Here is a 26,031-nt window from a genome sequence, read left to right as displayed (position 1 = left end):
AAATTGTAATTATTCGATTTATTGCCTACCTCCTCATGCCTTTTGCACACATTGTATATAGATTCTCTTTTTTTCTACCATGTTATTGACTTGTTTATTGTTTACTCCATATGTAACTCTGTGTTGTCTGTTCACACTGCTATGCTTTATCTTGGCCAGGTCGCAGTTGCAAATGAGAACTTGTTCTCAACTAGCCTACCTGGTTAAATAAAGGTGAGGAAAAAAAAAAGTAGGACTGATTTTTTACTTGTCATTGCCCTAACAACATGTTGCTGAGTACCACTCTCCATATTTTTAAGCATCTTGAAATCTGCATCATGTTATAGGTATGCTTGTAAATAGGGATACACAATATTTAAAACAATATATATAATAATAAAAAAAAATTTTTAAGTCAGTGAAGATAACGGAATCAGACGATATTAGCTAAAAATGCCAACATCGACCCGATGTCTAGTTTAATGCCGATGTGCAAAACCGATGTCAAAGCTGACGTGCATATCTATATAACGTAGGTACATGACGTAATGACGCCACGTAAAATGTAGTGCTACACGTGCAACACAGCATTCCTAACCTAGCCCACCATGTCTGCTGTGTGGCTCGAGCAGTCAACAAGTTGAGCAGTCATTTGAAAGAGTAAGAACATTTCAGCGAGACATCTCAAAGGCGAAATCCATTAAACTCCAAGATAATGGAATGCATTGCCCTTGACAATCAACCGTTCTCTGTCGTGGGTGATGTTGACTTTCACCAACTGGTCGAGCATCGGTACACACTACCAAGTGTGCTATTTTTCAGATGTTGCCCTACTGGAGTTACACAGTAATAGCGTCACTGCTATTAGCTTCAGGACTGACATTTGGACCAGCGATATCAGCTCCATGAGCATGCTGAGTCTGACAGCACAGTGGGTCGTCGAAAGTAGTGCGTACAGCCCAGTACATCACCGGGGCCAAGCTTCCTGCCATCCAGGACCTCTAAACCAGGCGGTGTCAGAAGAAGGCCTTACAAATTGTCCAAGACTCCAGCCACCCTAGTCATAGACTGCTCTCTCTGCTACCGCACGGCAAGCGGTACCGGAGCGCCAAATCTAGGTCCAAGAGGCTTCTAAACAGCTTCTACCCCCAAGCCATAAGACTCCTGAACTGCTAATCAAATGACTACCCAGATTATTTGCATTGCCCCAGGGACTGTAGTGACGCCTCTTACACTGAGATTCAATTCCTTAGACTGCTACGTCCATGTGTGTGTTAACTATTTAACTGTACTAGAATGCTTAAAAGGCCGCTAAAATGTTAAATATCGGTATCGGAGTTTTTTGGCAAGGAAAATATCGGATATCAGTATCGGCCAAAAATGTCATATCGGTGCATCACTACCTGTAATCGTTAAGAAGTGGGTAATATCTGGATTTTTTTTTTTTTATGTTATGGTGCTAAGCACAGGCAAAATGCTAAAAAACCTGGTTCAGTCTGCTTTTCACCAGACACTGGGAGATGAATTCACCTTTCAGCAGGACAATAACCTAAAACACAAGGCCAAGTTGCTTACCAACAAGACAGTGAATGTTCCTGAGTGGCCGAGTTACAGTTGACTTAAATCTTGAAAATCTATGGCAAAACCTGAAAATGGTTGTCTAGCAATGATCAACAACCAATTTGATAGAGCTTGAAGAACTTTAAAAATAATAAAAATGTTGCACAATCCAGGTGTGGAAAGCTCTTAGAGATTTACCCAGGAAGACTCACAGCTGTAATCGCTACCAAAGGCGCTTCTACAAAGTATTGACTCAGGGGTGTGAATACTTATTAGATATCTGTATTTCATTTTCAATACCTATGCAAACATTTCTAAAACATGGTTTTCACTTTGTCATTATGGGGTATTGTGTCTAGATGGGTGAATCCATTTTGAATTCAGGCTGTAACACAACAAAATGTGGAATAAGTCAACAGGTACGAATACTTTATGAAGGCACTGTATCTCCTGCCGCTGTGACCTTGAGCAAGGCACTTAACACCTCACAAAGTAAAATAGTGCACTGATAGACCACGTCTTTTATACCGTAGCCTATCAACCCGCCATCTGGAGATCTACTGGGTGTGCAGKCTTTTTAGCCAACCCTGCTCAGCTTATTGGGCCCTGTTGAGCAGCTGATTAAAATAATAAATAAGTGGTGTGTTCGAGCAGGGCTGGAGCAAAAGCCTGCACTCCCAGTAGCTCTCGTGGACTCTCCAGGAGGAGGCTTAGACACCCTGCAAAATTATAATTCACCAAAAAATAATTCCCTCAATGAACCAGGGATCAAATGGCTATGGTGGGAAAGGTAGGTAACTAAAATGTTTATCCTTTTTTGTGAGGTTAAACTATTCAGTGTTCAGGGGAGATCTTGACAGCATAGGAGTTACTTGTCAATTAGGCTACTCTATGAATATTTAACTTTTGTCACAATTACATAGCCAGTATAGAGGAGCATCCTAGCCAATTTTGAGCACTTGAGATACTGGAGTATGCAGCATTGGTTTCATCAACTGCGTGTTGGCCATTTGTGGTTATTTTTTACATTTATTTAACTAGGTAAGAACAAATTCTTATTTACAATGACGGCCTACCAAAAGGCCTCCTGCAGGGACAGGGGCCTGGGTTATACACAAGTCCTGGTGGAAAGTTATTTTAGGACATGACAATGACATTAATGCATGCTAACAGCTAAATAGTTAACTAGCGAGATGGCTAATTCAAAACAAATTGTGTAGTTTGGCTGGTTATCTAGTTAGTCTGTTGTATCATTATTTTACCTGCTGCGCAAATGTCACTCACTATGACTTTTCCAGGATTTTCATTGCTGACCAAAAATTTGCTATAACTGGGCAAATAACTCACCAGCAATTGATCAACAAAATGTGCAAACACAGTTAGGGTCACTTTGATCTAAAAAAACATCTCACTACTGCATGATTAAAAGACTGCAAGTGTTTGAAACATACTTAAATGGAGTCCCTTAGAGAGCTAACGCTACACTAGGGACATGCAGTTGAAGTYGGAAGTTTACATACACTTAGGATGGAGTCATTAAMACAGGTTTTTCAACCACTCCACAAATTTCCTGTTAACAAACTATAGTTTTGGCAAGTCGGTTAGGACATCTACTTTGTGCATGACACAAGTCATTTTTCCAACAATTGTTTACAGACCGATCATTTCACTGTATCACAATTCCAGTGGGTCAGAAGTTTACATACACTAAGTTGACTGTGCCTTTTTAAACAGCTTGGAAAATTCCAGACAATGATGGCATGGCTTTAGAAGCTTCTGATAGGCTAATTGACATAATTGGAGTCAATTGGAGGTGTACCTGTGGATGTATTTCAAGGCCTACTTTCAAACTCAGTGCCTCTTTGCTTGACATCATGGGAAAATCTAAAGAAATCAGCCAAGACCTCAGAAAAACAATTGTATACCTCCACAAGTCTGGTTCATCCTTGGGAGCAATTTCCAAAAGCCTGAAGGTACCACGTTCATCTGTACAAACAATAGTACGCAACTGTAAACACCATGGGACCACGCAGCCATCATACCGCTCAGGAAGGAGACACGCTCTGTCTCCTAGAGATGAATGTACTTGTGCGAAAAGTACACAATCATTCTAGACAACAGCAAAGGACCTTGTGAAGATGCTGGAGGAAACAGGTACAAAAGTATCTAATCCAAAGTAAAACGAGTCCTATATAGACATAACCTGAAAGGCCCGCTCAGAAAGGAAGAAGCCACTGCTCCAAAACTGTCAATAAAAGCCAGACTACGGTTTGCAACTGCACATGGGGACAAGATCGTACTTTTGGAGAAACTGTTTGGCCATAATGACCATTGTTAGTTTGGAGGGAAAAGGGGGATGCTTGCAAGCTGAAGAACACTATCCCAACCGTGAAGCACGGGGGTGGCAGCATCATGTTGTGGGGTGCTTTGCTGCAGGAGGGACTGGTGCACTTCACAAAATAGATGGCATCATGAGGGAAGAAAATATATGGATATATTGAAGCATCATCTCAAGACATCAGTCAGGAAGTTAAAGCTTGGTCGCAAATGGGTCTTCCAAATGGACAATGACCCCAAGCATACTTCCAAAGTTGTGGCAAAATGGCTTAAGGACAACAAGGTCAAGGTATTGGAGTGGCCATCACAAAGCCCTGACCTCAATCCCATAGAAAATGTGTGGGCAGAACTGAAAAAGCGTTTGCGAGCAAGGAGGCCTACAAACCTGACACAGTTACACTAGCTCTGTCAGGAGGAATGGGCCAAAATTCACCCAACTTATTGTAGGAAGCTTGTGGAAGGCTACCCGAAACGTTTGACCCAAATTAAACTATTTGAAGACAATGCTACCAAATACTAATTGAGTGTATGTAAACTTCTGACCCACTGGGAATATGATGAAAGAAATAAAAACTGAAATAAATCATTCTCTCTGTTATTATTATATTATTTAATATTTAATAACATTCTTAAAATAAAGTGGTGATCCTAACTGACCTAAGACAGGGAATTTTTACGAGGATTAAAAGTCAGGAATTGTGAAAAACTGAGTTTAAAATGTATTTGGCTAAGCTGTATGTAAACTTCCGACTTCAACTGTACTTCAGCTATCCATCTATGGGGGAGGTTAAATGAGGCACTTGGAAATGAGGCCACGATACCAGAATCTGCCTCCAAGGCCTGTGTTAATGGGAATTGTAGGGCCTTAATAAAATCCGCACTACGGAGAACGCGGATGGAATCAAGGAATCCAGAAAATAAAACAGAATTCAACAATATTCACAAATGTATTGAACTTATTAGTAAGCAATCAACTAAATGTATTGAACATTTATTAAGTTTATCATGAGAAATGAATAGAATGCATCAGTGATTCGTATTCCCTGCAACTTTCTGAAGAGGCAACGAGAATTCCCTGTCTGTATGTGCGGTGTGCACAGCTTTCACTTTGTGTAGCCGTTAGCAATGATGCTAACGAAAATAAATATTCTGGACGACGGGAAGGCTTACCCAAAAAACTTCTCAATTAAAATGTTAACTATAAAGTAGCCTATGCTTACCTGGCAGAATGATATCATGATTATTTGCATCAATCCAGTGGGTATTTGTTTTGCAAACACTACCATCACGCTACAAAAACACAGCACACTGCAATTAAAGGGCAACTAGTCCAAAAATAAAATCCCAGACCTCAAATGTGGTCCCCTGATGTGGTTTAAACATTGGTTTTAGACCTATAACTAATCAATAAAAAACCTGGGGGGAAAACAAGGGGCAATGGAAACCTGGAGAAAAAAAAAACTGAATTTGAGGGGGGGGAAATCTGATTTTATAGGGCTTTAGAATAAGACAGGTTCAGTGTGCCTCTCCTGATACAAAAGGTAGGTGATACCTCCACTCAATATCCAATGCTACTTTAAGAGGACAGGTGGTTAACCATTGAGATCCCTAGTTGTCAGCCAATAATAACAAGTGTGTGGTGCACTTGCCACTGGTTCCATTGACCAGTCAATGCAGGCAATTAACTTTATTTTCCCAATTTTACAAGCCTACGTTGTTAAATGGAAGCACTGATAAAATCTTGAAGACACGACTTGAAAAAAACAGTTTAGGAAAGATGCCCCTGATCAAAAAAGGTGATATAGGGCAGAGCTCAACATCTTCCACAGAAAGTCTTGTTCCAAACAACTGACAAATAAGAACAGGCCACTGAGTCCATTACATTGGATTTAGAAGGGGTAAACTTGTGATTGGTGTAACCGCATATCTCAAATGTTGCAAATTTGAGCTGACATGACAAGATTATTTTAGATTCTCCAATGTCATAGAATAATTGCCTGTTCAGTGTGTCCTTTTATTTTAATAAAGCTGAAGTTACTGACAGTGAGAATGACAGTCATGTTCCGTGGATTAAACATATTTTTCGAGCTTAGGAAAATAGGCAATTTGTCCAACTTCCTAAAAATCTAAATTCAAGCCAACTAAGTCTAAAATCTTGTTCAATTAACCAATTTACACCACTTCATCTGAACAGTAGTCTACTCCCAGTGCTTGGATAGTTGGGCTAACAGCTCACTTAGGTGATGACGTTGCATCTAATTTTTCTTAGTAACAGTATGCCTTGAACCATGGCAGAAGGCATACTGAATAGAGAGGGGAATGGAGTCGCTGGTACCCTACAGGCCTGACGTTCTTTAGCTCATTGAATAGGGGGGCTGCATTAGCCTGGCCCGTTTTAAATAACCTGCCGGGTCAGCACACTTATAAATAAATGAAGAGCAAAGGCAGATAGATGCAGAGTCATTTATATCCACACTAGTGAGCTCTGCCTGCCACCCTGAAGACCTGGTTCGAATCCAGGCTGCATCACATCCGGCCGTGATTGGGAGTCCCATAGGGCGGCGCACAATTGGCCCAGTGTCGTCCGGGTTTGGCCGGGGTAGGCCATCATTGTAAATAAGAATTTGTTCTTAACTTCTTATGGCTGGGGGCAGTATTGAGTAGCTTGGATGAATAAGGTGCCAAGAGTAAACTGCCTGCTACTCAGTCCCAGAAGCTAAGATAATCATCTACTAATTATATGCATTGGATAGAAAACATTCTGAAGTTTCTAAAACGGTTTGAATGATGTCTGTGAGTATAACAGAACTCATATGGCAGGCAAAAACCTGAGAAGATTCCAACTAGGAAGTAGGAAATCTGAGGTTTCTAGGTTTGCCTATCCAATATACAGTGTCTTTGGGGTCATATTGCACTTCCTAAGGCTTCCACTAGATGTCAACAGTCTTTAGAACCTTGTTTGATGATTCTACTGTGAAGAATGAGGGAAGGAGAGCTCTTTGAGTCAGGTGTCGGGCATGAGCTGATCACGCGCRCGCTCGTGAGAGCGACCTGGGATTGAGTAAGGTCTCTCCCAGAGTGCCATGAGCTGACCTCTCACGTGAGAGGTAGCTTGCGTTCCATTGCATTTCTGAAGACAAAGGAATTCTCCAGTTGAAACATTATTGAAGATTTATGTTAAAAACAACCTAAAGATTGATTCTATACATCGTTTGACATGTTTCTACGAACTGTAATGGAATTTTTTGACTTTGACTGACCTGCGCGTCGTGAATTTGGATTTGTGAACTCAAGGCGCAAMCAAAAAGGAGGTATTTGGACATAAATGATGGACTTGATCGAACAAAACAAACATTTATTGTGGAACTGGGATTCCTGGGAGTGCATTCTGATGAAGATCATCAAAGGTAAGTGAATATTTTTAATGCTATTTCTGACTCYACAACATGGCGGATATCTCTATGACTTGTTTTGGTCTCTGAGCGCTGTACTCAGATTATTGCATGGTGTGCTTTTTCCATAAAGCTTTTTGAAATCTGACACAGCGGTTGCATTAAGTAGAAGTATATCTATAATTCCATGTATAACACTTGTATTTTCATTAACATTTATGATGAGTATTTCTGTAAATTGATGTGGCTCTCTGCAAAATCACCAGATGTTTTGGAAGCAAAACATTACTGAACAGAACGCGGCAATATACACTGAGATTTTTGGATATAAATATGAACTTTATCGAACAAAACATACATGTATTGTGTAACATGAAGTCCTATAAGTGTCATCTGATGAAGATCAAAGGTTAGTGATTAATTTCATCTCTATTTCTGCTTTGTGACTCCTCTCTTTGGCTGGAAAAATGGCTGTGTTTTTCTGTGACTAGGTACTGACCTAACAAWCGTTTGGTGTGCTTTCATCGTAAAGCCTTTTTGAAATCAGACACTGTGGTGGGATTAAYAACAGGTTTATCTTTAAAATGGTGTAAAATACTTGTATGTTTGAGGAAATTTAATGATGAGATTTCTGCTGTTTGAATTTGGCGCCCTGCAGTTTCACTGGCTGTTGTCAACTCGATCCCGTTAACGGGATCTCAGCCATAAGTTAACTGACWTGCCTAGTTAAATAAAAGTTTTTTAAAAATTAAAAATAAAACCGACACCCTGCTCTCAGTATCCCAGTTAACTTCACTAGGGTAGGGGGCAGCATTCGGAATTTTGGATGAAAAGTGTGCCCATATTAACCTGCCTGCTACTCAGCCATAAAAGCTAGAATATGCATATAATTAGTAGATTTGGATAGAAAACATTCTGAAGTTTCTAAAACTGTTTGAATGATGTCTGTGAGTATAACAGAACTCATATGGCAGGCAAAAACCTGAGAATAAAATCCAACCAGGAAGTGGGAAATCTGAGATTTGTAGTTTTTCAACTCATTGCCTATCGAATATACAGTATCTATGGAGTCATATTGCACTTCCTACGGCTTCCACTAGATGTCAACAGTCTTTAGAACCTTGTTTGAGGCTTCTACTGAGAAGTGGGGTCGAATGAGAGGGGATTGAGTAAGGTCTCTCCCAGAGTTACATGAGCTCACGTGAGAGGTAGCTTGCGTTCCATTGCAATTCTAAAGACAAAGGAATTCTCCGGTTTAAACATTATTGAAGATTTGTGTTAAAAACATCCTAAAGATTGTTTCTACGGACTGTAATTAAACTTTTTGACTTTGTATGCACCTAGTGATCACGCCTTATGAATTTTGATTACTGGGCTAAGGCGGGCGAACAAAAAAGGAGGTATTTTGACAAATTATGGACTTTATCGAACAAATCAAACATTTATTGTGGAACTGGGATTCCTGGGAGTGCATTCTGATGAAGATCATCAAAGGTAAGTGAATATTTATAATGCTATTTCTGACATCTGTTGACTACACAACATGGCGGATATCTGTATGGCTTGGTTTTGTGTCTGAGCGCTGTACTCAGATTATTGCATGGTGTGCTTTTTACGTAAAGTTTTTTTGAAATCTGACTTGGATGAGGACTTCTACTTCAACGAGTCAGAGGCGAAAGACATTGATTATCCTGGACCAGCCCTAATCCCCAACACTCGTAGAAGGTGAAGACTGCACTATAGAGGCTGGCGCACGGCACCCTGGTGAGACTACGGCGATCAATTAATAAAATCCCCTCTACCCTCATTCTATTGCCGAATTAGCAATCGCTGGAAAATAAACTGGACGAGCTTCGTTCGAGACTATCCTATCAACGGGACATTAACTTCTTATGGCTGCAGGGGCAGTATTGAGTAGCTTGGATGAAAGGTGCACAGAGGTGCCCAGAGTAAACGGCCTGCTCCTCAGTCATAGTTGCTAATATATACATATTATTAGTAGTATTGGATAGAAACCACTCTGAAGTTTCTAAAACTGTTTGAATTATGTCTGAGTATAACATAACTCATATGGCAGGCAAAAACCTGAGAAGAAATCCAACCAGGAAGTGAGAAATCTGAGGTTGGTCGATTTTCAACTCATCGCCTATTGAAAACACTGTAGGATATGGATCTGTTTCACTTCCTGCGGCTTCCACTAGATATCAACAGTGAATTGAATGAAGGTTCTACTGTGATGTGGGGCTGAATGAGAGGGAATTAGTAGTGGTCTGGCAGAGAGCCAGGTCCTGGTCACGCGCATTCCACATGATATTGACTTGCGTTCCATTACTTCTATAGACACAAAGTAATTCTCCGGTTGGAACGTTATTGAATATTTATGATAACAACATCTTAAAGATTGATTCTATACTTAGTTTGACAAGTTTATTCGACCTGTAATATAACTTTTGAAGTCTTCGTCCAACGTTCGCCTGGACCTGCACAAGCGTTGGATATGTGTACTAAACGCGCTAACAAAAGTAGCTACTTGGACATAAATGATAGACATTACCGAACAAAACAAACATTTCTTGTGGAAGTGAGAGTCCGGGAGTGCATTCCGACGAAGATCAGCAAAGTGAAGATTTATAATGCTTTTTAGAGTTTTGTTGAATGCACAATTTGGCGGGTAACTGTATGCCTTACTTGTGGATGACCGCTGTTCTCAGATTATGAATATTGTGCTTTTGCCGTAAAGATTTTTGAAATCTGACACAGCAGTTGCATTAAGAACAAGTGTATCTTTAATTCTATTAAAACAGTATCTTTCATCAAAGTTAATGATGAGTATTTATGTTATTTGACGTGGTTCTGCAATTTCTCCGGATATTTTGGAGGCATTTCTGAACATGGCGCCAATGTAAACTGAGGTTTTTGGATATAAATATGAACTTTATCGAACAAAACTATATGTATTGTGTAACATGAAGTCCTATGAGTGTCATCTGATGAAGATCAAAGGTTAGTGATTCATTTTATCTCTATTTCTGCTTTTTGTGACTCCTGTCTTTGGCTGGAAAAATAGCTGTGTTTTTCTGTGATTTTGCGGTGACCTAACATAATCGTTTTTGATGCTTCGCTGTTAAGCCTATTTGAAATCAGACACTTTGGTGGGATTAACAACAAGATTACCTTTAAAATGGATAAATACATGTACAGTGGGGAGAACAAGTATTGATACACTGACGATTTTGCAGGTTTTCCTACTTACAAAGCATGTAGAGGTCTGTAATTTTACATAGGTACACTTCAACTGTGAGAGACGATTTTAAAACAAAAATCCAGAAAATCACATTGTATGATTTTAAGTAATTAATTGGCATTTTATTGCATGACATAAGTATTTGATACATCAGAAAAGCAGAACTTATATTTTGGTACAGAAACCTTAGTTTGCAATTACAGAGATCATACGTTTCCTGTAGTTCTTGACCAGGTTTGCACACACTGCAGCAGGGATTTTGCCCACTCCTCCATACAGACCTTCTCCAGATCCTTCAGGTTTCGGGGCTGTCGCTGGGCAATACGGACTTTCAGCTCCCTCCAAACATTTCTATTGGTTCAGGTCTGGAGACTGGCTAGGCCACTCCAGGACCTGAGATGCTTCTTACGGAGCCACTCCTTAGTTGCCCTGGCTGTGTGTTTCGGGTCGTTGTCATGCTGGAAGACCCAGCCACGACCCATCTTCAATGTTCTTACTGAGGGAAGGAGGTTGTTGTCAAGATCTCGCGATACATGGCCCCATCCATCCTCCTCAATACGGTGCAGTCGTCCTGTCCCCTTTGCAGAAAAGCATCCCCAAAGAATGATGTTTCCACCTCCATGCTTCACGGTTGGGATGGTGTGTTCTTGGGGGTGTACTCATCCTTCTTCTTCCTCCAAACACGGCGAGTGGAGTTTAGACCAAAAAGCTCTATTGTCCATCAGACCACATGACCTTCTCCCATTCCTCCTCTGACATCCAGATGGTCATTGGCAAACTTCAGACGGGCCTGGACATGCGCTGGCTTGAGCAGGGGACCTTGCGTGCGCTGCAGGATTTTAATCCATGACGCGTAGTGTGTTACTAATGGTTTTCTTTGAGACTGTGGTCCCAGCTCTCTTCAGGTCATTGACCAGGTCCTGCCGTGTAGTTCTGGGCTGATCCCTCACATTCCTCATGATCATTGATGCCCCACGAGGTGAGATCTTGCATGGAGCCCCAGACCGAGGGTGATTGACCGTCATCTTGAACTTCTTCCATTTTCTAATAATTGTGCCAACAGTTGTTGCCTTCTCACCAAGCTGCTTGCCTATTGTCCTGTAGCCCACCCAGCCTTTACAGGTCTACAATTTATCCCTGATGTCCTTACACAGCTCTCTGGTCTTGGCCATTGTGGAGAGGTTGGAGTCTGTTTGATGATGGTGTGTGGACAGGGTTCTTTTATACAGGTAACGAGTTCAAAAGGTGGAGTTAAACAGGTAATGATGGGAGAACAGGAGGGCTTCTTAAAGAAAAACTAACAGGTCTGTGAGAGCCGGAATTCTTACTGGTTGGTAGGTGATCAAATACTTATGTCATGCAATAAAATGCAAATTAATTACTTAAAAATCTAACAATGTGATTTTCTGGATTTTTGTTTTAGATTCCGTCTCTCACAGTTGAAGTGTACTATGATAAAAGACAGACCTCTACATGCTTTGTAAGTAGGAAAACCTGCAAAATCGGCAGTGTATCAAATACTTGTTCTCCCCACTGTATGTTTGAGGAATTTAATTATGAGATTTCTGTTTGAATTTGGCGCCCTGCACTTTCACTGGCTGTTGTCATATCATCCCGTGGATTGCAGCCATAAGAAGTTAAGAACTGTAAAATACCATACTTCTCTGAGTCATGGCTGGACATGGATAATATACAGCTATGGCAGAGTCCGGTAAGATCAGGGTTAGTGGTGGTGTGTCTGAAATCTAATATAGTGGTGGTGTGTCTGAAATCTAATATAAAGGAAGTCTCGAGGTTCTGTTCACCTGAGTTAGAATACCTCATGATAAGTTGTAGACCATACTATCTACCAAGAGAGGTTTCATCTGTATTTTTTTGTAGCCGTCTATTTACCACCACAAACCAATGCTAGCACTAAGACCACACTCAATTAGCTGTATAGGGCCATAAGCAAACAATAAAATGCTCATCCAGAGCCGGTGATTTTAAATGCAGGAAAACTGAAGTCCGTTTTACCTCAATCTATCATCATGTCACCTGTGCAACTAGAGGGATAAAACTCTAGATCACCTTAACTCCACACACAAAGGAGCATACAAAGCTCTCCATTGGGCAAAACTCTATCCTCCTGATTCCTGCTTACATGCAAAAACTCAAACAGGAAGTACCAGTGACACACCCAATACGGAAGTGGTCCGATGTAGCAACTACAGGACTGTTTTGTAAGCACAGACTGGAATATGTTCCGGGATTCATCTGATGGCATTGAGGAGTTCACCACATTGACGACAATGTCCCCACAGTGACCGTATACACCACAAACAGAAACCATGGATTACAGGCAACATTCTTACCGAACTAAAGGCTAGAGCTGCCACTTTCAAGGAGCTATTCCAGACRCTTATAAGAGATCCAGCTTCGCCCCTTYGACAAACCATCAAACAGGCAAAGCGTCAATACAGGACTAAGATCTAATCCTACTATACCAGGTCTGACACTCGTCGGATGTGGCAGGGCTTGCAAACTACAAATGGAAACCCAGTCAAGAGCTGCCCAGTGACGKGAGCCTACCAGACGAGCTAAATGCCTCCTATGCTCGCTTTGAKGCAAGCAACACTGAACCATTCATGAGAGCACCAGCTGTTCTGGACGACTGTATGATAACGCTCTCCATAGCAGATGTGATAAGACCTTTACAAACAGGTTAAAATTCACATGGCGGATTACAATGACTCTCAGTCAGAGCATGAACTGACCAGTTGACAACTGTCTTCACTTACATTTTCAACCTCTCTGACCCAGTCTCTAATATCTACATGAAATGCTTTGAAAGGCTGGCCATGGATCACATCAACGCCAGCATCCCAGACACCCTAGATCCATTCCAAATCACATACCGCCCCAACAGATCCACAGATGAAGCAATCTCTATTGCACTCTACACTGCCCTTTCCCACCTGGAGAAAAGGAACACCTACGTGAGAATGCTGTTCCTTATCTACAGCTCAGGGTTCAACATCATAGCACCCTCCAAGCTCATCAATAAACKAAGGACCCTGGGACTAAACACCTCCCTTAGCAACTGGATCCTGAACTTTGATGGGCTGCCACCAGGTGGTGAGGGTAGGTAACAACATATACGCCACGCTGATCCTCAACACGGGGACCCCTCAGGGGTGCGTGCTCAGTTCTCTCCTGTATACCCTGGTCACCTACAACTGCATGGCCGTGCATGATTCAACTACCATTATTAAGTTTGTCGACACCACGACGGTGGTAGGCCAAATCACCAATGAGACAGCAGTGTGACCTGGCAGTGTGGAGCCAGGACAACAACCTCTCCCACAACATGGGCAAGACAGAGGAGCTTATCATGGACTACAGGACACGGAGGACCGAGCACGCCCCCAGTCACATCGACAGAGCTGTGGTAGAGCGGGTCGAGAGCTTCCAAGTTCCTCGGTGTCCACATCACTAAGGACCTAGCATGGTCCAATTACACCAACACAGTCGTGAAGAGGGCACAACACCTTTYCCCCCTCAGGATGCTGAAAAGATATGGCAAAATGTTAAACTCAGATCCTCAAAAAGTTCAACAACTGCACCATTGAGAGCATCTTGAATGGCTGCATCAACACTTGATATGGCAACTGCTTGGCATTCGAGCGCAAGTCGCTATAGAGGGTAGAGTGTACGGCCCAGTACATCACTGGGGCCGAACTCCAGCCATCCAAGTCATAGACTGTTCTCTCTGCTACCGCACAACAAGCGATAATGGAACGCCAAGTCCATGAACAAAAGGCATCTGAACAACTTCTACCCCTATGTCACGAGACTGCTGAACAGTTAATAAAATGGCTACCCGGGCAATTTACATTGAACGCCTATATGATTTATTTCTTTATCTTAATAGTTTTGAACTGACTCCCTTGCACTGGCTCTATGCACACTCACTAGACTCTACCCACACACTACTACACTGACATTCCAACAAACACAAACGCATGTTGACGCCACACACATACGCTGCTGCTACTCTGTTTACTATAAACTCAGTAAAAAAAAGAAACGTCCCTTTTTCAGGACCCTGTCTTTCAAAGATCATTCGTAAAAATCCAAATAACTTCACAGATCTTCATTGTAAAGGGTTTACACACTGTTTCCCATGGTTGTTCAATGAACCATAAACAATTAACGAACATGCACCTGTGGAACGGTCGTTAAGACACTAACAGYTTACAGACGGTAGGCAATTAAGGTCACAGTTATGAAAAATTAGGACACTAGAGAGGCCTTTCTACTGACTCTGAAAAACACCAAAAGAAAGATGCCCAGGGTCCCTGCTCATCTGCGTAAACGTGCCTTAGGCATGCTGCAAGGAGGCATGAGAACTGCAGATGTGGCCAGGGCAATAAATTGCAATGTCCGTACTGTGAGCACTACAGGAAGACAGGATGGACAGCTGATCGTCCTCGCAGTGGCAGTGGTGTAACAACACCTACACAGGTTTGGTACATCTAAACACACCTGCGGGACAGGTACAGGATGGCAACGACAACTGCCCGAGTTACACCAGGAACGCACAATCCCTCCATCAGTGCCCAGACTGTCCGCAATAGGCTGAGAGAGGCTGGACTGAGGGCTTGTAGGCCTGTTGTAAGGCAGGTCCTCACCAGACATCACCAGCAACAACGTCGCCTATGGGCACAAACCCACCGTTGCTGGACCAGACAGGACTGGCAAAAAGTGCTCTTTACTGACGAGTCACGATTTTGTCTCACCAGGGGTGATGGTCAGATTCACTTTTATCATTGAAGGAATGAGCTTTACACCGAGGCCTGTACTCTGGAACGGGATCGATTTGGAGGTGGAGTGTCCGTCATGGTCTGGGGCGGTGTGTCACAGCATCATCGGACTAAGCTTGTTGTCATTGCAGGCAATCTCAACGCTGTGCGTTACAGGGAAGACATCCTCCTCCCTCATGTGGTACCCTTCCTGCAGGCTCATCCTGACATGACCCTCCAGCATGACATTGCCACCAGCCATACTGCTCGTTCTGTGCGTGATTTCCTGCAAGGTAGGAATGTCAGTGTTCTGCCATGGCCAGCGAAGAGCCCRGATCTCAATCCCATTGAGCACGTTCGGGACCTGTTGGATAGGAGGATGAGGGCTAAGGCCATTCCCCCCCAGAAATGTCCGGGAACTTGCAAGTGCCTTGGTGGAAGAGTGGGGTAACATCTCACAGCAAGAACTGGCAAATCTAGTGCAGTCCATGAGGAAACGACACACTGCAGTACTTAATGCAGCTGGTGTCCACACCAGATACTGACTGTTACTTTTGATTTTGCACTGTCCCACAGTTGACAGTACATGTCAGAGCTCCGAGGAAGGATTGTGTCGAGGCACAGATATGGGGAAGGGTACCAAAACATTTCTGCAGCATTGAAGGTTTGTTCAGGGACACATTATTCAATTTCTGTTAGTCACATGTCTGTGGAACTTGTTCAGTTTTGTCTCAGTTGTTGAATCTTATGTTCATACAAATATTTACAGTTATATTTGCTGAAAATAAACGCAGTTGACAGTGAGAGGACGTTTCCTTTTATTCTGAGTTTATATCCTGATTGCCTAGTCACTTTTACCCCTACCCACATGTACAGTGCATTTGGAAAGTACTCAGACCCTTTGACTTTCCCCCCCCAAAAAATGTATGTTACATCTTTATTCTAAAATGGATCTAATTGTTTTTYCCCCCTAAATCTACACACAATAACGGTAAATCGTAAACAGGTTTAGACATTTTTGCTAATTTATCACATACATAGCTTATTTACATAAGTATTCAGAAGTCTCTTAATGTCATTGAGTGGCCTAGCCAGAGTCTGGACTTGAACCCGATCTAACATCTCTGGAGAGACCTGAAAAAAGCTGTGCAGCGATGTTCCCCATCCAACCTGACAGAGCTTGAGAGGATCTGCAGAAAAGAATGGGAGAAACTCCAAATGCAGGTGTGCCAAGCTTGTAGCTTCTTACCCAATTAGACTAGAGGCTGTAATAGCTGCCAAAGGTTCTTCAACAAAGAACTGAGTAAAGGGTCTGAAAACTTTCTAAATGTGATATTTCCGTTTTTWATTTTTAATAAATTCACAAAAATTTATAAAAACCTGTTTTTGCTGTGTCCTTATGAGGTATTTTGTGTAGATTGATGAGGGGGAAGAACTATTTAATCAATTTTAGAATAAGGCTAAAGTAACATGTGCAAAAAGAGAAGGGGTCTGAATACTTTCCAAATGCACTGTACATAATCAATTACCTCGTACCCCTGCACATTGACTCGGTACTAGCACTCCTTGTATGTAGCCTTGACTGTTTTTGTGTTTCTATTTCCTTTTTTATATAGCAAATGTTTGTCTTACTTTTTAACTCTGCATTGTTGGGAATGGGATTGTAAGTAAGCATTTCACTGTAAAGTCGACACCAGTTGTATTTGGCGCATGTGACCAATAAAATGTATTTGATTTTTGATTACGGCCCAGTATCATCTTAGTCATTATGGCTGATGTAGGCCTAGATGATGTGGCATTGGAAATCCAACAAAGATTGACTAGCGCCAGTCATGTCGCTTGGTAGTTTCCCTTGGTAGTGATCACATGATCTGGTCTTTCAAGAGTAAGGAACTCCTTGTTAGTTAGGGTCAAAATTTAGGGAAGCCTTGGAAATTTCAGTACATCATGTAAAGATCTTGAGGGCCATTACACTCCACTAACGACAGACTGTTTTGTGCACAAGTTGGTCATAGCAATACAAGGAATTGTCTAACCATTTTTCTCATGCACTTCTCCGCCAAAAATGATATATCAGTGAACGCACTTTGGAAAGTCTGAACATTTTCATTACATTCTGAACCAATAGTTTCACTCTGTAAAATGTTGATGTGCTACTCTCGAGTGCTTTGCAGGCTGACTTGCTTTTAGGGTGCGAGACAGATTGGTGCCATGGACTAGATTACACTGTAGGCTATGGATGGAATCTCTATGTAATATCAAAGGGGTATAATAAGGGAAGACAAACAACCATATAAATAACAGGTTGACCGTGAGCAAAAAGGCTACTACATATTCATTAACTTGCTTAAGCAGAGATGTGTTTTGGATGATTAAAGAAGAAGTTTGAATTTTTCTTTTACAACCGAATGGCAAGTGTTTGCTATCACATGTGTAGGCTTGTTTTTTTCTTGTTAGCTTTGATGCATGCTTATGGTATCGATCAGACTTCCCTTACGGAACCAACACGGTTATATTTACACAATAATATGATTATTGTGGATAGTCAGATTAGTATAATAGTTTGTTTAACCTTTCTAGCCCAGGGGTTCCACTAGCACCCTGCTGAAAAAGCAGCGTGCGAAATTCAAAAATATTTTTTTGAAATATGTAACTTTCACATATTAATAAGTCCAATACAGCAAATGAAAGATAAACATCTTGTTAATCTACCCATTGTGTCCGATTTTTTAAATGTGATTTTTTAAATTTAAAACACAACGTATATTTATGTTAGATCACCACCAAATCCAAAAAACACACAGCCATTTTTCCCAGCCAAAGATAGTCACACAAAAGCAGAAAGAGATAAAATGAATCACTAACCTTTGATAATCTTCATCAGATGACACTCATAGTACATCATGTTACACAATACATTTATGTTTTGTTCGATAATGTGCATATTTATATCCACAAATCTCGGTTTACATTGGCGCCATGTTCAGAAATGCCTCCAAAATATCCGGAGAAATTGCAGAGAGCCACGTCAAATAACATAAATACTCATCAATAACTTTGATGAAAGATACATGTTTTACATAGAATTAAAGATACACTGGTTCTTAATGCAACCGCTGTGTAAGATATTTTTTTAACTTATAAAAAAGCACACCATGCAATAATCTGAGACGGCGCTCAGATTTAACAACATTTCTCCGCCATGTTGGAGTCAACAGAAATACGAAATTACATCATAAATATCCCTTACCTTTGATTATCTTCATCAGAATGCAGTCCAGGAATCTTAGTTCCACAATAAATCGTTGTCCATACTTATGCCAATTAGCTAATTTTGCTAGCATGTCTAGTACACATGTCCAAACGCTCGTGCAGATGCAGGCAAACGTCGGACAAAACTTCAAAAAGTTATATTACAAGTCGAATAAACTGGTCGAACTTAGTAGAGAATCAATCTTCAGGATGTTGTTATCATAATTATCCAATAACGTTCCAACCGGAGCATTTTTCATGTCTGTATAAGTAATGGCACACATTGCCATTCCATGACTAGTGCGCATGACTAGGAACTTGCATTCTGCCAGACCACTGACTCATTCCCCTCCCATCCGTCCCACATCACACTAGAGGCTTCATCCACGTTCTACTGACTGTTGACATCTAGTGGAAGGCGTAGGAAGTGCAAACAAATCCATATATTACAGGGAATTGAATAGGCGATGACTTTCACATCGACCCTTCTCAGAATTCTCACTTCCTTTTGGAAGTTTGCCTGCCATATGAGTTCTGTTTATACTCACACATAATTCAAACAGTTTTAGAAACTTCGAGTGTTTCTATCCAATACGAATAATAATATGCATATATTAGCAACTGGGACTGAGGAGCAGGCAGTTTACTTGGGGCACCTCTGTGCACCTTTCATCCAAGCTACTCAATACTGCCCCTGCAGCCATAAGAAGTTAAAACATTTACATGCTTTGCAAGATATACAATTTCCCCAATAATCCTGTTTACATGGRCACATCTGAAATGAAGCTACTGATGGGACTTTCGTTGCCTAAACATCRGACCATTAGCATGGTTACTCTATGGATATCAGTCAATGTCGTCGCTAAAAAATACAATAGTCTTTACAAAGCAGAATGTTCAATAAAATTATATTTACACTTACTTTACCGGTTGTACATGCCGTTTGTCCTTTTTGTAGTAGGAGGCGGCGATAGGGTATAAAGAGGAAAGTGTGATTGACACAACTTTTTGCAGCACAGGGAGGTTCTGTATCTTGTATTTTCAATCTATTGACGCATATTATTAGTCATAATACCCATAAAACCTAGGGGTAAAACAAGGAAATGATTCCAATCGTTTTTTCACCATGCATTTTCCCATAGAGGATTTTAGAAACACTTAAAATAAGGGCTGTGTATGGTGTAGGCTTCCCCTGGCGTGACATTTTGATAAATGTATAAATCACTTTAGGACAAGGTGACATATCAATACATTTGCCTGTACTTACCCCCCAAAAATGAAATGACATTTAGCTGCTAAGGTGGCTATCACAAAGAATTACAAATGCTATGATGTGGACGAGATTTACGAATCAAGAAAAAAGGTAATATCTGGATTAACTATATAATGTCAGCTAAATGTAGTAATGAATAATTTTACATTTCATTAAAATGGACAATTCTGTGAACCGTCTTGTGCAAGTTTTAAATTGACACAATACCTGTTAGCATGCAGGAGCTTGCAGGGATTTGAAGTCTTGCATGGTCTACTTTTATGCTAATTAACATATGAGCATAAATCTGATAGTAAATATTTAATTTCACAAAATATTTAACCAGGTAGACCAGTTGAGAATAAGTTCTCATTTACAACTGCGACCTGGCCAAGATAAAGCAAAACTGTGCGACAAAAACAACAGAGTTACACATGGGATAAACAAAGTACAGTCAATAACACAATAGACAGTCTATGTACAGTGTGTGCAAATGTAGTAAGATTAGGGAGGTAAGGCAATAAATAGGCCAAAGAGGCGAAATAATTACAATTTAGCATTAACACTGGAGTGATAGATGTGCAGATGATTATGTGCAAGTAAAGATACTGGGATGCAAAAGAGCAACAACAAAATCAAAACAATATGGGGATGAGGTATTTAGAGATGGGCTGTGTACAGGTACAGTGATCAGTAAGCTGCTCTCGCAGCTGATGCTTAAAGTTAGAGAGGGAGATATAAGACTCCAGCTTCAGTGATTTTTGCAATTGGTTCCAGTCATTGGAATGAAAGGCGGCCAAATGAGGTGTTGGCTTTGGGGATGACCAGTGRAATATACCTGCTGGAGCGTGTGCTACGGGTGGGTGTTGCTATGGTGACCAGTGAGCTGAGATAAGGTGGGGCTTTACCTAGCGAAGACTTACAGATTACCTGGAGCCAGTGAGTTTGGCGACGAATATGTAGCAAGGGCCAGCCAACGAGAGCATACAGGTCGCAGTTGTGGGTAGTATATGGGGCTTTGGTGACAAAACGGATGGCACTGTGATAGCAAACTGGATGTAGTCTGAGTAGAGTGTTGAAGGCTATTTTGTAAATGATGTCGCCGAAGTCGAGGATCGGTAGGATAGTCAGTTTTACGAGGGTATGTTGGCAGCATGAGTGAAGGCTTTGTTGCGAAATAGGAAGCCAATTCTATAATTAATTTTGGATTGGAGATGCTTAATGTGAGTCTGGAAGGAGAGTTTACAGTCTAACCAGACACGTAGGTATTTGTAGTTGTCCACATATTCTGAGTCAGAACCGTCCAGAGTAGTGATGCTAGTCGGGCGGGCGGGTAGCAATCGGTTGAAAAACATGCATTTAGTTTTACTAGCATTTAATTATCAGTTGGAGGCCACGGAAGGAGTGTTGTATGGCATTGAAACTCGTTTGGAGGTTTGATAACACAGTGTCCAAAGAAGGGTCTGATGTATACAGAATGGTGTCGTCTGCGTAGAGGTGGATCAGAGAATCACCAGCAGCAAGAGCGACATCATTGATATATACAGAGAAAAGAGTCGGCCCGAGAATTGAACCCTGTGGCACTCCCATAGAGACTGCCAGAGGTCCGGACAACAGGCCCTCCGATTTGACACACTGAACTTTATCTGAGAAGTAGTTGGTGAACCAGGCGAGGCAGTCATTTGAGCAACCGAGGCTATTGAGTCTGCCGATAAGAATGTGGTGATTGACAGAGTCGAAAGCCTTGGGCATGTCGATGAAGACGGCTGCACAGTACTGTCTTATCGATGGCGGGTATGATATCGTTTAGGACCTTGAGCGTGGCTGAGGTGCACCCATGACCAGCTCGGAAACCAGATATCATAGTGGAGAAGGTAYGGTGGGATTCGAAATGGTTGGTGATCTGTTTGTTAACTTCGCTTTCGAAGATTTTAGAAAGGCAGGGCAGGATGGATATAGGTCTATAACAGTTTGGGTCTAGAGTGTCTCACCCTTTGAAGAGGGGGATGACCGTGGCAGCTTTCAAATCGTTGGTGATCTCAGACGATACGAATGAGGTTGAACAGGCTAGTAATAGGGGTTGCAACAATTTCTGCAGATAATTTGAGAAAGAGAGGGTCCAGATTGTCTAGCCCAGCTGATTTGTAGGGATCCAGATTTTGCAGCTCTTTCAGAACATCAGCTGTCTGGATTTGGGTGNTTGTTAACTTGGCTTTCGAAGATTTTAGAAAGGCAGGGCAGGATGGATATAGGTCTATAACAGTTTGGGTCTAGAGTGTCTCCACCTTTGAAGAGGGGGATGACCACGGCAGCTTTCCAATCTTTGGGGATCTCAGACGATACGAAAGAGAGGTTGAATAGGCTAGTAATAGGGGTTGCAACAATTTCGGCTGATAATTTTAGAAACAGAGGATCCAGATTGTCTAGCCCAGCTGATTTGTAGGGATCCAGATTTTGCAGCTCTTTCAGAACATCAGCTGTCTGGATTTGGGTGAAGGAGAAGGGGGGGGGGGCTTGGCAAGTTTCTGCGGGGGGGCAGAGCTGTTGGTAGGGGTAGCCAGGTGGAAAGCATGGCCAGCCGTAGAAAAATGCTTATTGAAATTCAATTGTCGTAGATTTATCGGTGGTGACAGTGTTTCCTAGCCTCAGTCCAGTGGGCAGCTGGGAGGAGGTGCTCTTATTCTCCATGGACTTTACAGTGTCCCAGAGCTTTTGTGAGTTTGTGCTACAGGATGCAAATTTCTGCTTGAAAAAGCTAGCCTTAGCTTTCCTAACTGCCTGTRTATATTTGTTCCTAACTTCCCTGAAAAGTTGCATATCGCAGGGCTATTCGATGCTAATGCAGTACGCCACATGAGGTTTTTGTGCTGGTCAAGGGCAGTCAGGTCTGGAGTGAACCAAGGGCTATATCTGTTCTTAGTTCAAWTTTTTTTGAAYGGGGCATGCTTATTTAAGATGGTGAGGAAAGCACTTTTAAAGAATGACCAGGCATCCTCTACAGACGGGATGAGGTCAATATCCTTCCAGGATACCCGGGCCAGGTCGATTAGAAAGGCCTGCTTGCTGAAGTGTTTAAGGGAGCGTTTGACAGCAATGAGGGGTGGTCGTTTGACCGCGGACCCATTACGGACGCAGGCAATGAGGCAGTGATCGCTGAGATCCTGGTTGAAGACAGCAGAGGTGCATTTAGAGGGCAAGTTGGTCAGGATGATATCTATGAGGGTGCCCATGGTTATGGATTTAGGGTTGTACCTGGTAGGTTCCTTGATCATTTGTGTGAGATTGAGGGCCTCTAGTTTAGGCCCCATAACAGTATATATCCCAGTTTAGGTCACCTAACAGTACGAACTCTGAAGATAGATGGGGAGCAATCAATTCACATATGGTGTTCAGGGCACAGCTGGGGGCTGGGGGGGTCTATAACAAATAGAGCCAAATATATTGATAAAAGGCACCTTGTCCGGGTGAGATTTACATGGTTATCAAAACATCACACCAAAACATGAAACACAACCCTTATTTTAAGTGTTTATAAAATTCCCTATGGATAAAATGAATGGTGGAAAAACGATTGGAACCATTTACCATTTGACCACTAGGTTTTATGGATATTATTACACCTCCACTGTGGGGCTCTATTACACAATATGTAAACCATATGAGAATGTAGTCGACCTAAGCATGTTACCTCACCTGGCAGTTTGATTAGTCACAGTGCGAATTGCATCAGTATTGAAAATAAAAACGATATTGACCAACATACTCTAGGTCAGTTTGCTACACTACTCTGTGGATATTTTGTCTCACATTCCTACCTGTAAAACGACCAACCACACGGACAACCGGTGGAGTAACATTTTATTCACTCTTTTGCATTGTATTGGTCGTGAGAGTTAACTTTCCTGTTCCAAACGCTAATTTCTGCCTACATAGAATTCTTTGCAATTCAACATCGGGTTTTCAGGCTAGGACTTTAGATAAATGCAGAAAATCGCCAATCCAAATAAACGTTATACCACAGTAACCATGTTATTTTTGCTAAACGTTTTTGATTCAGATTTCGTACATAACGTTAGTTGTATGTGAAAACAATTTCTAAATATCCATACTTTGTTTTTCCAAAACTCACTTCACTCGTGCATGAAAGGGAAGCTTGCGCTACTGGTTTTGGAACACGCACAGATCAAATACACCGTTAAAACGCCGATTAAACTGTTTACATATCCTAATAATTAAAAAGATTACTCCGAAACCAGGTGTCTTAATTGGCGTATGTTTACTTTGATTTTGACATTAATCCGTTTAAGATAGTCATGTAAACACATTACTCTATTTCCATACTCGGACTACTGCCTTAATCAGTTTACTATGGAATTATTGGTGTTCATGTAAACGTTTGACAACGTTAACTGAAGTGACAGAAATGTCTGTTTACCGGTGTGTCTGATGAGATGTTTTTCGGGTTATCACTCTCGCTTTCACCACAGCTTCCTCCTCCTGGTGTCTTCCACGCCAGCTGCAGAAACACAGCTTGATCCCTCTGAGCCAAAACACCGCATTATAAAACAAACTAAAGACGCGAGATATTTTATATAGCTAACGTTAAGCTAGTTAGCAAAATGTTTCCTGAACACGAACGTTACGTCCCATTCAAAAAAATATCGCCTCAACCTCGCTGTCCGTGTGTTCAAAAACTCCCGTTGGAGATGGCTCGTTGGCAATGTTCAAACAGCTGTTATCGTGTTTAAGTAAAGCTAAACTGCCTTAAAAAATGTGATGGTACTTCACGATGAGAAAACATTGACTGTAATCCCCTTTGCAGCCAGTTGAAGGACAGTTTTATAGGTAAACTTTACTATCAAACTGGAGGCTCGCACTAAAATATTCGAACCACCACTTTCAAGAGAGAATCTCAGGACATCGTGAACGCGCAGAGGCGTACCGTTCGTGACTGTGCGCACTCTCGTGGAATGAGCGCACGTGGATTAGATTTAACATGCTCGTTCTCTCAGGACATTGCTCATCAATCAGATTGCAATTTTGGAAAACACTAAGTATGTTTGAAACCCAGCTCTGAAACTATCATCTTTGTAGTGTATTTTTACCCGACTACTCTGCCATCCTCTGGTGCTTGTCTGTAATGGCATCCTCTAAAGGTTACCATAATTTACACTGTTGTGACAGTACACCACACCAGTGACTGGCCACCACACCAAATTGCCTCAGGAAAAGCTTATTCTGAGGCCCCAAAGGCAGGTGCCCATGGGGCAAATAAGAGGCATGCTACAGTACAAATGACAAAAAAAATAAAAATGTTTTGTTAACTTTTATTATATCAAAATACAAAACATATCTGAAGCAGAGTAAAATCTGACAATGTCAACTCAATAAGTTCTGCAGAGTCARCATGGAATGGGTGAGAGGGAAATGGGCCTTTAATTGGTACTGTTATCAATACAACACTACCTTGGGCAGCAGGGCACACATCTCAGTAGACATGAATTGCTACTTCCCATGAGCCTCTGGCTAATCAATAGCTAAGAAACGCTCAACTCCATTCTCTTATATCCAGGCAGAGTTGAGTTTTGATAACTGGTCACAGGATTTGGTAGCAACAACATTGAGTCACCATCAGTCGATTCTTGTAAAAATGTAAATTCTGAAAACGCTTACCTGGACCTATGTTTGTCCTGTACAACTGCGGTCCTTCCGCGGGTGCTGAAATTCATACTTTTAATAAAAACTTGTATCGAATACAACCACCGACATTTTCCTCATTTGTATTGCTCATACTACTTACTATGACATATGCACATAGAGTACCACAGTATGAGTCAAACAGGGAAATGGTTCCAATCGTTTTTCGACCATTCATTTTCCCGTAGGGGATTTTAGAAAAACTTAAAACAAGGGTTGTGCTTCATGTAGGCTTAAACCTGGCGTGACGTTTTGATAACTGTGTAAAACCTTTATCAATATATTTGGCTCTATTTACTCTCAGATACGAAAATGCTAATTTGCATTAAAGAAGACATCATGCAACACTACAAATCCCTGTAATTGCACATCCTCTCTTTGACGCCTTTGCTAACAGGTATTGGGCCAATTTAAAACCCAATACCTGTTAGCAAAGGTGTCAAAGAGAGGATGTGCAAGAGCTTACAGGGATTTGTAGTCTTGCATGATGTCTTCTTTAATGCAAATTAGCATTTACCTGTTAGCAAAGGTGTC

The 26,031-nt window shown here is 41.5% G+C and overlaps 1 protein-coding gene across 1 annotated transcript in view; it reads right to left on the bottom strand.

The window, feature by feature from the left end:
* LOC111950261 (rho GTPase-activating protein 32-like) overlaps nt 1–24,706 on the bottom strand; it is a 239,412-nt gene extending 214,706 nt beyond the window's left edge. The window contains exon 1 of the mRNA XM_023967694.1: nt 24,236–24,706. The gene's annotated coding sequence lies outside the window, so the exon portion shown is untranslated. The remainder of the gene's footprint in view (nt 1–24,235) is intronic.
* Between the last annotated feature and the right edge of the window lie 1,325 nt (nt 24,707–26,031).

Source organism: Salvelinus sp. IW2-2015, linkage group LG23 (assembly GCF_002910315.2).
Source record: "Salvelinus sp. IW2-2015 linkage group LG23, ASM291031v2, whole genome shotgun sequence".
Classification (NCBI taxonomy): Eukaryota; Metazoa; Chordata; class Actinopteri; order Salmoniformes; family Salmonidae; genus Salvelinus; species Salvelinus sp. IW2-2015.
This window is presented reverse-complemented; position numbering and strand designations above follow the sequence as displayed.